This window comes from Aotus nancymaae, unplaced genomic scaffold, assembly GCF_030222135.1.
Source record: "Aotus nancymaae isolate 86718 unplaced genomic scaffold, 86718_ANA_hifiasm-v0.15.2.pri h1tg000002l, whole genome shotgun sequence".
NCBI lineage: Eukaryota > Metazoa > Chordata > Mammalia > Primates > Aotidae > Aotus > Aotus nancymaae.
Genome location: NW_026988413.1, coordinates 49,940,522 through 49,953,506, shown reverse-complemented (window position 1 = coordinate 49,953,506; position 12,985 = coordinate 49,940,522). Strand labels below are relative to the sequence as shown.

The 12,985-nt window shown below is 37.9% G+C and overlaps 1 protein-coding gene across 36 annotated transcripts in view; it reads right to left on the bottom strand.

The window, feature by feature from the left end:
• NRCAM (neuronal cell adhesion molecule) overlaps positions 1-12,985 on the bottom strand; it is a 321,862-nt gene that overhangs the window by 171,076 nt on the left and 137,801 nt on the right. For all 36 annotated transcript variants that reach the window (XR_010341943.1, XM_012455744.3, XM_012455825.3 and 33 more), the window contains one exon: positions 1,122-1,199. The gene's annotated coding sequence lies outside the window, so the exon portion shown is untranslated. The remainder of the gene's footprint in view (positions 1-1,121; positions 1,200-12,985) is intronic.

The following is a 12,985-nucleotide window of genomic DNA, read 5'->3' as shown; positions in this document are numbered from 1 at the left end:
CTTTACTATAATTTTCACTTTCCAGGGACTGTTCAAGCCAAACAAAATTTGTGCTATTTGATTTACAAAGCCACATTTTTAGTTTCCAAGCTACTAATTTGGGAATTTCTGATGGTGTTTTGAAACACTGTAAGAACTAGTCATATGAAGTCAGTTTCAATACAACACAATGGAAGCAAATTCAGCTGAGGCATGAATCATTTCCTCTCAATTACAAAAGGATATCTCTATGGATCAACCTAAAAATTCTCAAGAACGAGGGACAACAGGCTCAAAGGGTTTTACTATCTCAAAATCTTGTATACAATCTTTTTTCCTTAACTAAAATCCATGAGTTTATTTGTTAAATGAAATCAACAAGGTAAAGAAATAAATGTCTGAACAATCGTGCTCTCATAATTCCTTACAAAAGCTATTATTGGTTGAGATACAGTTCTCTGAACTGTATTCCAGATCTTCAAGTAAGATTATTTTTCATCAAGTTTTCTACTACAATAGATGGCCTTTCACAAGGCACCACAGACCTAACAGGGTCCCTTCTAGAGCTGATAAAGCTGAATGGCTAAATAGGAATAGGGTGGACAGCAAAGTAGGAAATAAGAAATGGGGAAGGAATATACAAAGCAGAAAGCACATTTAAACTTTCAAAAGAGATATTTTTATTCTTTGGACTCCACTGTGAGACAAGAAAAATCATTAATGGATGGTATAACTCTCAGGAGACTTTTGATATATAACTGAATCAAAAAGAAAATTATTTTCTTGTAAATGATTTCCTCTAATTTTTAATATTTAGTTCCTTTAGAAACATTTTCACTAGGAGTGTTTTTCCTCCACTCTCTATTTTCTGGGCTTTATGATTCCTAATTTAGTAAAACAAAAATCTTATTACTATGAAAAGACATGAGGGCTGGTTTTCTTCCCTATTTATTTGATCTATCTTCTTTGACACTGGTATGATTAATGTTTTTGCATCTATGTTTCTACTCTCTGTCTTTTATTATACTCTCTGTTTTGCAAAGTATTAAATATGGCAATAATATTACACAATCACATTATTTAATATTACAATTTTCATCTTTGACTATGAATTCAAATATTTTAAGAAGACAAACTCTTACCTTTGAAGAAGCTCTTCTTATCTGAAGAAGTTGTTCTTCCTTTTAATTCTTCAAACCAAAGGTCTTCTTAGCATTGCTCTGTGGGTTAAAGCATGGGGGAAATGTTAACAAGACATTGATTGTCATCAATCACAGCAGACTGTCAATACATTAACTCCCACTGACTCCCTGATGGGAAACACAATTAAAGAGAGAGCCCTGCAAGGAAGACAAATTATGACTCGATTTGCCAAAACATATCTCTGCTGGCTTCGATCAGAAATGACAGCAGAGAAGTGACCAGAACTCTGGTGGACATCCCATTAAATGGATTCCAGTCTCGAGAGTCATGTCTGATTCCTCTTTACAGTTTACAGGAAGAAAGTGGTTTTTGTACTGTATCTATACAGTGTGGATAAAATACTTCTTTGCTATGGGCTTACTATTATTTAGATTTTTTATTTGGTAGCATAGGAATTTTTTAGGTTATGTTTGAAAGGCCCCAAGTTTTCAATGAGGGTCATAAAGAGAAGCTAGGAACAGCCAAGATCTGAGGGGCAAGTTCCACCTGGGCTGAGACAAAGGCTCAGCGGTGGACAGCTCCCAATCTCTGCAATCTCCAACTCGCCTCCAGTCAGCCTCAGTGCTTCCTTTGCAAATACTCCAGCTGAGAATCAGCCAGAGAAAGAGAGGAGGGATGGGAGTAGAACAATCACAGCTGAGCACATTAAGTTTCATTTTTTTTAAACAACCAATTCAGTGACACCCAAGGTTTATAAGGGAGGATTTGTGTCTTTTTGAACTTTGGATTTCTGGAAACAGAAGTCATACTATCAACCCCTGACAAACTCTTCAGAGAAGAGAAACAAGTGTCAATTCAGGAACTCTGGACTGTACTCAAATATTAGGACAACTATGAATTGCAAAATTATTCAGTTAATAAAATAAAAAGATGCTTAATAATCTCAGCTGTTTTTGCTTATTTATGCATTATAAAATATTTCCTGCATTAAGTTGCAAAAAAAAAAAAAAAAAAACACCATTGTTAATTACATATAAAACCACCCTTAATAGATTTTCATTGCCTGTGAAGCAATGACATTTTATATGGACAAAATATTAATATTGTGGAGGTTTGTGTTTTTTCCTTGGAATTGGAACCAGCTTTATAATAATATTCAGTTTTCAGTTTAAAAAAAAAAAACCCTAGAGTTGTGTAGGACAGCATCTATAAGAATTGGAAGAGATAACTACAATAACAACTCAATTCAGCAAACTTATATTGAGCACTTAATATGTATCTGTCAATTCACTGGATAAATCTAAACAAGAAAAAAAAAAAAAAGATAAATATTTCCCGCTTCCTACCATGAGGAATCTCAGTCCACATGCTGATGGATTCCTAAGTTTTAATAGTTTTGAGCATAATCCAATTCAGGGCAAAATGCTCTAAAAAGCACATATACGTAATTTTGCACAACATGGTTCCATGGCATCATGTGGAAAAACTATTTCATCCTTGCTTATGTGTATTATTGATAGGGCATTGCTACATTTTTAACTTCTTTGTGGTGATTTAAACCCTGAAGCCTTTGCAAAGACCACCAAAAGACTGTATTAATCGTATTACCATGTCAGCAATTATGCCGAACATTTCCAGGAAATGACTTTTTGTTACCTTCATTATTCTTGTTTTGACAAATGTGTCAATGGGCTTTCATCATCCCAAAACCCATTTAGGTCAAGAGAATAGGGTAATACATCATTGCTAGGGACTATTTTTCCAATAACCAACTAACAATTTAATTTTTTAACCAAAATGCAATCAACTTATCCTATTAAATAAGACCAGTCCTAAGTCAAAAGGTCAAGATAAGATTTGATGTATTTTTAAAGTAGCCTTCAGAAAAGACAAATAACATCTATGTGAAAAGTGTAAGAAACCCAAAGGCCACAGTACACATAACAAACCAATTACAATAATAGTCATTCAATAGCATATAACATTAAAAAGTCAGTAATTCTGAAAAGTGAACACTTGCCTTAGCCACTCACAGAAAAATAAAATAATAAACTTCTTAACTGCTCCAAAGTAAATTGCTATGGATTAGGATACATTTTTTGCAGGACTTTTTTGGCAGAGAGAGGGTTGTTTGGTTTTAAAATGAGAAACCATAACATTGAATACAACTGAAAATCTGCTACTACAAGCAGTATTAGGTAAAACGTATCAGTAAGCAAAAACTTGCAAAATCTCATTTGGCTTATACTTTCTGGTACAACTGTAAGGATGTTAGAAATGTCTACTCTTTGGTTCTTGTGAGGCAGATTTCTCAAAACTGGCCTCCTTAATAATACAGTAAAGGTTGGATTACATTAAAATATCAAGCCTTTTTGACCCCACCTCCAGTCAATTGTTTTCAATTATAACAATTATTTCCTGTTTACACTCTTCAAAATAAATACAGCTGAGAAATAGTTTTCAGAACATCAATTCTGAAAACTTTATATGCAAGAATATATTTATATATCTGCACAAGTATGTATTTGTGCAACATGCAAAACCTTTTTGACTTTAATCACTATAAAATGACAGTAATTTATAAATTTATATTTAACCTTTGGTCTTAACAGGAATTTGCCTAGTAGTAAAATCATACTAATCCCAAACTCTTTTTTTTTCTTAATTTCCTGCCTTTGATAAGATCCTTGGACTGAATTTGGATTCCATTCATACTTAACTGCAGAGAAAAGAATTTAAAAAACCACCTTGTTAAAACTGGCATTTATCTTTGGTTTCTCTAGGATATGCCTGTCATCCAACAGTTAATTCAGCTTGACATGGCCGGAAGCCAAAATCATCTTGAAACCCAGTTCTCCCATTACAGCAGCCTATGAAACAAAATACATTCCAAAAAGCAGAGAGCATGGTCTGAGATAAAGCAGGTTCTCCAACTATAGCTCCGCCAGATGGCACCCAGAGGGCCTTCTCTTGACCGCAACCTAGCTGGCTGGGCTCCTGGGAACACACAGCCCTGGCTTCTGGCTCCACATTTAGCACCAAGTTCAGCCTCCTCCTGCAAGACTACACCTGTTGGGATTTCAGACTGACCCCATGTTATACACCTTGTAGAAGTCAGGGAGGAGCAAGAAGGGATCCATTCTAGCAAGCAGCTTGTGGACCATGCTTTACCTTTCAGAGAAATTAACACATTGGTCCTTGAAGACTGTAGACTGATCACTCACAGAAGCATCTGACTGTCTCAAGTGACACTATGATTTGCCATCTTGTAGACTGATGCAAACATCAAATAGTAAGGAAATTACACTGATAGAGGGCATGTTGGATATACACCACCTTACTGTCAGTGTGCTGGAAACCATGTTGTCATATACATGATTGTAGTCTTCCATGGCACATAGTTGCTATGGTTTGAATGTGCTTTACAAAATTCATATGAGGGCCGGGTGTGGTGGCTCACACCTGTAATCCCAGCACTTTGGGAGGCCGTGGATCACGAGGTCAAGAGATTGAAACCATCCTGGTCAACATGCTGAAACCCTGTCTCTACTAAAAATACAAAAATTAGCTGGGCGTGGTGGCATGCGCCTGTAGTCCCAGCTACTCAGGAGGCTGAAGCAGGAGAATTGCTTGAACCTGGGAGGCAGAGGTTGCAGTGAGCCAAGATCATGCCACTGCACTCCAGCCTGGTGCCTGGCGACAAAGCAAGACTCTGTCTCAGAAAAAAAAAAAAAAAAATTCATATGAGAGCTTTCCCCTCATGCATGGATTCACGTCAATATTGTGGGAGTAGGTTTGTTATTACAAGAGTGGATTTGTTATAAAAGTGAGTTCTGTTTTCCTCCTCCTCTTGCTTTCATGTACACTCTCTCTTGCCCTCTCTCATCTCTCTGCCTTCTGCCATGGGATGATGTAGCAAGAAGGCCCTCACCAGATGCAGGTCCTTGACCTTGGACTTCTCTGCCTCCAAACCATGAGCCAAATGCATTTATTTTCTTTATGAATTACCTAGTCTATACTACTCTGTTGCACAAAACAGACTGAGACTTTAGTGCTTGGTATACCTCACGGTTTCATGAAAGTATAAATAGAAACCTAGAAGTTCAGTGTTCAGTAATGGCTAGCTGTCTGACAAAAAGTGATGCCCCCTTCTGTCACATAAGGTGGCAGTGGGGAAGAAGCTCCTGTCCAGGGTCTACATTTCCAGCTCGCCTTGTGTCTAGGTATGACTGTAATGTGTAAGAGAGCTAATGTGTGTCACTTCTTTGTTCAGATGTTTAAGAAGAAAATGTGTCTTTCCTACCCCTCCTATCTCTCCATTTCTGGCTGTATGTCAATGCCAGTGTAACCTGAGAAGTTGCAAGGCATGGCCTTTGTCAGCTTGGGTCAAGAGTAGAGAGCCTTCCCTCCACATTCATGGTCTATATCACTGACAGTGAACTGTTACATGAGCTGAGAGGGAACTCTAATTGTGTGACATTTCCAGTTTGGGGGTTTGTTAGAACAGCTAGCTCTTCCCCATCTAACAGAGTCAGTATATTGTGAACATAACAGAAATCTTAAATGAAATTTTATCCTCACTGGTTGTTTTTCTATGTCTATAATCTAAGAGGAAGATTTAATTTTAAATATGAGTGTATTCAGAGCAGTAGAGCAAAACTGATTAAAGGGTTTTAAATAAGTCCTTAATAGAAACAGTTAAAGTAACAGTGTTGACTTCACCTAGGGAAGAAAAAGCTTAAAGGAGTCTAGTTAAACTGTCAATGAATATATGAAGGTTCTAAAAATTTTATATGGCAGATAGTGAGAAACTATTTTTCTAGTTCACTGAATATAAAACAAATACAGAAGGTCCTGTGTGATGGCTAAAAAGTAACAGCATATCTAAGAAAATGGGGAAGACTGAGGCCAGGTGCGGTGGTTCATGACTGCCTGTAATCTCAGCACTTTGGGAGGCTGAGACAGGTGCATCACTTGAGGTCAGGAGTTTGAGATCAGCATGGCAACACGGTGAAAGCCTGTCTCTACTAAAAATACAAAAACTAGTTGGGTGTGGAGGCACCTGCAGTCCCAGCTCCTAGGGAGGCTGAGGCAGGAGAATCACTGGAACCCAGGTTGCAGTGAGCCGAGATGGTGACACTGCACTCCAGCTTGAGGGGAGGGGAGGGGAGGGGAGGGGAGGGGAGGGGAAAGGAAGGAAGGAAGGAAGGAAGGAAGAGGGGGATGGAGGGAGAGAGAAAGAGAAAAGAAAAAAAGAAAGAAAGGAAGGAGGAAAGAAGGCGAAAGAAAGAAAAAGAAAGAAAGAAAGAAAAAAGAAAGAAAGAGAAGAGGGAGGGAAGGAGGGGAGGAAGGAAGGGAGGAAGGAAAGAGAAAGGAAGAAAGGAAGAAGGAAGGAAAAGACGAAGGGAGAGAGAAGGAGGGAAGGAGGGAGGGAATGGGGAAGATTGAAAATAGAGTTTTTGAGAGAATCTGAGTCTGCAAATTTAGCAAGGACCTGGAAATTGACTTTTCTAATAGGCAGCCTCAGGGGTCTCTGATGCATGTGGTCCCAGGCCACACAATAGTCAACATGGTGAAATAATGTCTCTGAGATTATGATGGTTAAACAACGAAATATGCAACTTTGTGAGGTTGTCAAATTCCCTTTCTCAAAGTAACATCAGGAATGTTTCTCATCCACAGGGTGGAAAACACACTGTCAACAAACACAAAAGAGCACTTGGAATATAGATAAGTAACTCATGATTCCAATCCTCGAGCAGCTGAGTCTTGGGAGAGTGACTGTGAGTGTGTGTGTGTGTGTGTGCATGTGTGTGTAGAGAAGGTGGTGATGAGAAAGAGGAAACAAAGATGACCCCTGGTTCTCAATACAGAAAATAAGGTTTCACTCATGGGTGAGCAGATGTACTTTGGTGTGGCCCTGGGAATTCCAGTCTGCCCCAGGCATCCTAGTCCTGGAACAGCCTCCAGATGATGTTGCCACCTACCAAGATATAGAATGAAACAAACGAAGTCGAGGCACACAACCCTATTTAGGAAGCAAAAGCAGTTCATGTTTACGTATTTTACAAATCAGACTTCTATATAAAGTGTGAAGAAAGATTCTAAGGCAAATAAAAAAATGTTCTATAAGTCTACAACTACATGAAGATTCACTGTTTAATTGGTATTGAGGTTCAATCTGGGATGATGAAAAATTCTCTAAGATGGATATGGTAATGGTCACACAACAACATGAATGTACCTAATGCTACTGACCTATACACTTAAAAATTGTCAAAATCTCAAATTTTGTGTTAGGTATATTTTACCACAATAAAAAAGGAAAACGGCTATAAACTTCCTTCCAACTCTGTAAGTTAATAGATAGGATATCTGTAGGAAAACAATTCAACTTACACCCTAAACTCCTCCATTAATACTTTCTGTGTCCTTGAGAAGTTAGGAAAGCACTCATTTATTCAACAAATATTTAGTGACCAACTGCTATGGCTCAGGCACTGTTCTGGGCACTAAGGATTCAGTAATGAACAGAATAGAAGAAATCCCTGCCCTCATAGAGCATTTATTTATTACTTCATTATACTATACATTTATTAACCACCTATCATTTGCCAAGTTCTATGCTGAGCATCAGAAATACAAAGTTGAAAAAGAAGTGAAAGCCTTAGAAAACCAGACTCTTCTTGGCCTCATGAAGCTTATGGTCAATGGCAGAAGATAGATATTGAATGAATAATCACAGAAATGGATCTAAAAATACCAATTTTGAAAAGTTGTTAAGGCAGGGGTGTGTGGTGCTCCTAGAATGTGTGGTGATGGAAACTGGCTTTGTCAAAGTCAGACTTTTCTAAGGAAATGATGACCGAGCTGAGGTCTTACAGGGTTGGGGAAGGAATGATGTGCGATAGTTTTGATGCCAATGTACAATTTAATTGGGCCCAAAAAGAGAAGGGGCAAACCAGGGGACAAGAGAGACAGGTCTGATAAGGTTGGCAAAGCAGGGAGAGGCCTGGCCACTCGGAGCCCTATAGTTCTTTCAGCCTTTATCCTGAGGGCAATGGGAAGCCATTGATGTATTTTAAGAAGGCTGAGGGTAGAAAAGGAATGATTTGATCAAAAATAATACTTATTTTGCTGCTCTAACAATTTAAAAACTACCAACTGAAAATGAAGGGAGGAACTACAAGTGTATTCCTATACAGTTATAAAAAACACTTTTTGATAGTGTTTCATATACCAAAGATTAATGATAAGATAAAAAAATTATTAACAGCACCCCAATTTTTAATTATTTGGTGTTGATCAAACATAGTCTCTTGGGCCAGGAACAGTGACTCATGCTTGTAATCTGAGCGCTATGGGAGGCTAAGGCAGGAGGATGGCCTGAGCCCAGGAGTTCAAGATCAGCCTGGGCAATACAGGAAGACCCTGTCTCTGTGAAAAATAAAAATAAATTATCTGGGCATGGTGGCATGCACCTCTGGTCCCAGCTAGTTGAGAAGCTGAGGCAAGGACTCCGTGAGCCTAGGAGGAGGTTGAGGCAGCAGTGAGCTACTTTACTGTAGCCTGGGGGATAGAGCTGGACTCTGTCCCAAAAAAAAAAAAAAGGTATCTTAAGGTCCTATTATATAATCTACTAATGAATCTGAATTTGATGTTTGCAAGCCTAGTAAATTAAGTTGCCCACACTTGATTAATACTGTTTAAAAGTGAATATTTTAGGCCAGGCATGGTGGCTCACACCTGTAATCCCAGCACTTTGGGAGGCCAAGCAGGGTGGATCACCTGAGGTCAGGAATTTGAGACCAGCCTGGACAACATGGTAAAACGCTGTCTCTACTAAAAATATAAAAATTAGTCAGGTGTGCTGGCAGGTACCTATAATCACAGTTAATTGGGAGTCTGAGGCACAAGAATCACTTGAACTAGGAGGCAGAGGTGGCAGTGAGCCAAAATCACGTCACTGCACTACAGCCTGGGTGATAAAGCTAGACTCTGTCTCAAAAAAAAGGAAAAAAGGAAATATTTTAAAAACAAAACAGTGAAACTATTTGATTAAATAAATTATATTAAACTTCATAAAATATGATTACTTAGGTATGTCTCATTGACACATAAAATGACAAGAGAAACAACTAATTGTTGTACAAATTTGATTAATATCTAAGAACTGGAACAAAGAATCGAACACCTATACAACATTTCTTCCCTTAAAGTATGATGATCAATGTAATATATACTGTTGAGTCGGACAAATAATTCAGACCAGCATAATACTGTGTGCTAAGAGAAAATATATAAGGCAGTAAGAATAATTCTATGCTTTGCATACAATCAGGTTGCTCACTATGTTCATTTACAAAGATGTAAATACTTGATAAGTAGATGACAGACATTGCTGTGCATTTCAGATTCTGGATAAAAACAAGGACAGGAAACACCAAACTTTCACTTGCACAGTGAACTAATGTGACCCCTAAACAACACAGTACAACTCTAGACTATCATTCAAATTCAGAAAAGTTGTATAGGTTTGGCTCATATAATTTGCATAATTCATCTTTTAACCAAATTGTCATTTATACAATTAAAATCTGTCAACTCATTTTTCTGCTTGCACTACATTAAGAATGCAATGTGTTTAGCCAGAGAAATGTTCCCAAGGATGCTTTAGCCACATTTTATTACAACCTACTGTGTAACCTAGTTTGTTTCCGTCGCTATAAAGGAATACCTGAGACTGGATAATTTATGAAGAAAAGAAATTTATTTTTGGCTCATGGTTCTACAGGCTGTACAGGAAGCTTACAATCATGGCACAAGAAGGGGAACCAGTGTGTCACCTGGCAAGAGAGTGAGAGACACTAGGGTAGGTCTCAGATGCTTTGAAACAATCAGATCTTACAGTAATTCATTATCAAAAAGAAGGCACCAAGCCATTTATGACAGATCCACCCCCATGAGCCAAACATCTCCCATTAGGCCCTACCTCCAACACTGGGGATCACACTTCAACATGAGATTTAGGGCGGGCAAAACATACAAACCATATCATCTACCAAAGTCCCCTTATTTTTATACGTCCTAGGAACTAAGACCTACTTGCAAAGAGGCCTCTACGACCATCAGTTTTTGAGACTGAGGCTCACAAAGATCTTAACTTTAAAGTTTAATCTGGTTTGATTTAAGACCTAGTAATTTTATTGCTGTATCCATTTACACTTTGGTCTGACCAATTTTAACGTAACTGCATACAAAACCTTTTAAAAATTTCATGTGCAAAATTCTTCTTTCAAACAAATTTTTATATGCCCAATTAAATTGGCCATTGGTATAAAAACTGTAGCTCATATCCTAGCAGGTGTTAAAAATAATAAACCAGATGTAAAGACAGGCATAAAAATATCGTAAATCAGATTCAGGAACAGTGAAGGAGAATAAATGCATTTCCTTAAAAGGAAGGAGAGAAAGACTTTTTTAAAAAATTAAAATTATAATTTGGCTGTGCATCTTTTTTTGTTGCTGTTGGCAGTAAATAAATCTCATTATAAAGATGAAATGAGACGAGGTTTTGAGAAACTTCCAAACAGTTGGATAAAGACTAGACATTTCTTCCTTTTTTTTTTTTTTCAAAGCTGGCAAGTGATTTTTGGTTCAAAATTCTTTTTAGATGTTCTAGTTTTCTAGTCTTCCCTTGATACAGGCATGAACTTACAAGTAGTCCCCTCACTTTTATATTTCCTCACAACTTCCTGAATATTTGACAAGCTCATTGAACTGAATTTGAGGTCTTTTCATAGTACTGTTCTGGAAAGAAAAAGGAATGAACCACAGCAGAAACAAAATTAAGTGGGTTCCAAATACGACTCTGATGTAGCCTCAGTGATGTTTATCCCACGTTTTCTATTGGTTGGGACTTGGGACCTCCTAATGAGGACTTTGTCTCTAGTTCTTAGTTGTCTGTGCAAACACTGATTTTCAGTTTGTTACACTGATTTTTTGAACCAAATGGAACTTTATGAGCATAAAAAAGGCAATGGAATTCTAAAAGGATTTAAATTATGGTTTGGGAGTCTTCCCAATCACACCTAAGCCTGCCATTATAGATATCTCAGTAGTGTCAAATCTGAAGCGAGTGGCCTAATGTTGCTCAATATCAAAATGGCTTTGGGAGTCTCTGACCACTCAATTCTCTAAATCGGTCTCTCATTTTAAGATCATGAAACACTGATCTTAAAGAAATCTGGAATATTATCAGTTGCAGATTGCTAACTATAGTTAAGTTCAAATATAAAGCTGCCCATTTAAAGAGGCTATCTTTAATGTAACATGGCCTGTATGAAACAAGCCATTATTATAAATAAAGCAATCAAATTATGAATTAAATAGCTTACCAGATGACATTAAGCAAATTATTTCCTCTCTGTGTACAAAATGGGGTTAATAATCCTGACCTATCTCTCACGGTCTCTGGGGACAATTCATTTAGGAATTGCCTAAGTGCTGTATAAATGTTACCGGTGTTATGAGAGCTTGGTTTTATTGTCATTGGAATTCAGAGGTTTTAGTCAGAGGTGAATTAACAAAGCGAGGTCTATGCTAATACAAGTGCCCTCTGACCTTGGATCACTGAGCTTGAAAAACTGCACTGATCAGAATGTGAATGAAGTTTGCATTTTCAGAGACATTGTTTTTGTTAATGTATTTGTTATTCAATTCCTCTGCTTTGAAAATCGTTACTTTGGATGCAAAACAACCAATTTCTATTTCCACCATTCAATTTCCACTTTTTTTCATCATTTTCATTGCAATTCCCCAGCATCACTTGCATTTAAGCATGAAATTGAAGGTATCCAAGGCTTATCCTTTTGAATCAAGTATCCAGCTCACCCAGGAAACATGCCTGTAAGTAATAAGCTGTGTGTACACCAAATCTCTTTCATTTTAAGAATTTTATTTTTATTGTGCAATGCCCAGACTTTTATTACTCTTAGAGAAAGCAAGTTCTTTTTCCCACTTAAATTTGCACTAGCCATTCCTTATTTGGCAAATAGTTTCTGAGTACCTATTATGTACCAGGCACTGTCCTATGTACCAGGCACTGTCTTAGGTGCTGGAGATAGCATTAAATAATACAGGCAGAAATCCCTGTACTCAATAGTTTATATTCTAGTGGATGAAGATAAATAGTAATTAAAATAAGTATACAAATACTGTGTTTTAGGTTGTAAAAAATCAAGTATGGTGAGAAAACAGAGTGCAAAGATGGAGAGGGGCTGCAATTTTAAGTACAATGGTCAGGGAAGAAACCTTGTTGGAAGCTGTAATTTGAGTAGAGACTTGAGTGCCATGAGTGTGAGAGCCACTGGGAAAGGGCTTTGCATGTAGGGTCAAAGTTCTGGGCAAATCCAAAGCCCGTAAGGTAGGAATCTCTTTGCCTGTCTTAGAACGGCAAGGAGGCCAGGTGGCTGAGATGAGCAACAAGTGGGAGAACAGTGGGAGATGAAGTCAGACATGGAATGGGGCACCACATGATCCAGGGCAAGACCTCTGGCTTTCACTGAGTGAAAGGGGAAGTCCTGGAGGAGTCCTGAGCAGGGGAGTGACATGACCTGACTTCCGTTTTGAAGGGTGGAGCAGGCTGTGTTGAGAATAGGCTGAAGGGGAGGAAGACTGAGACAGGAAGATCACATAAAAGGCTCTTACAATAGTCCAAAGCAGAGGTTAGTGGCATGATCCTGTGGGGTGCATGGGTAGAGTTTCATGCTTTCAATTATTAAACACACCCTTCATCTCTATCTAACTGTGGTTTCTCGAATTACTTCATTCCCTAAGGAAACTTTTTTCCTTTAAAGGCTTT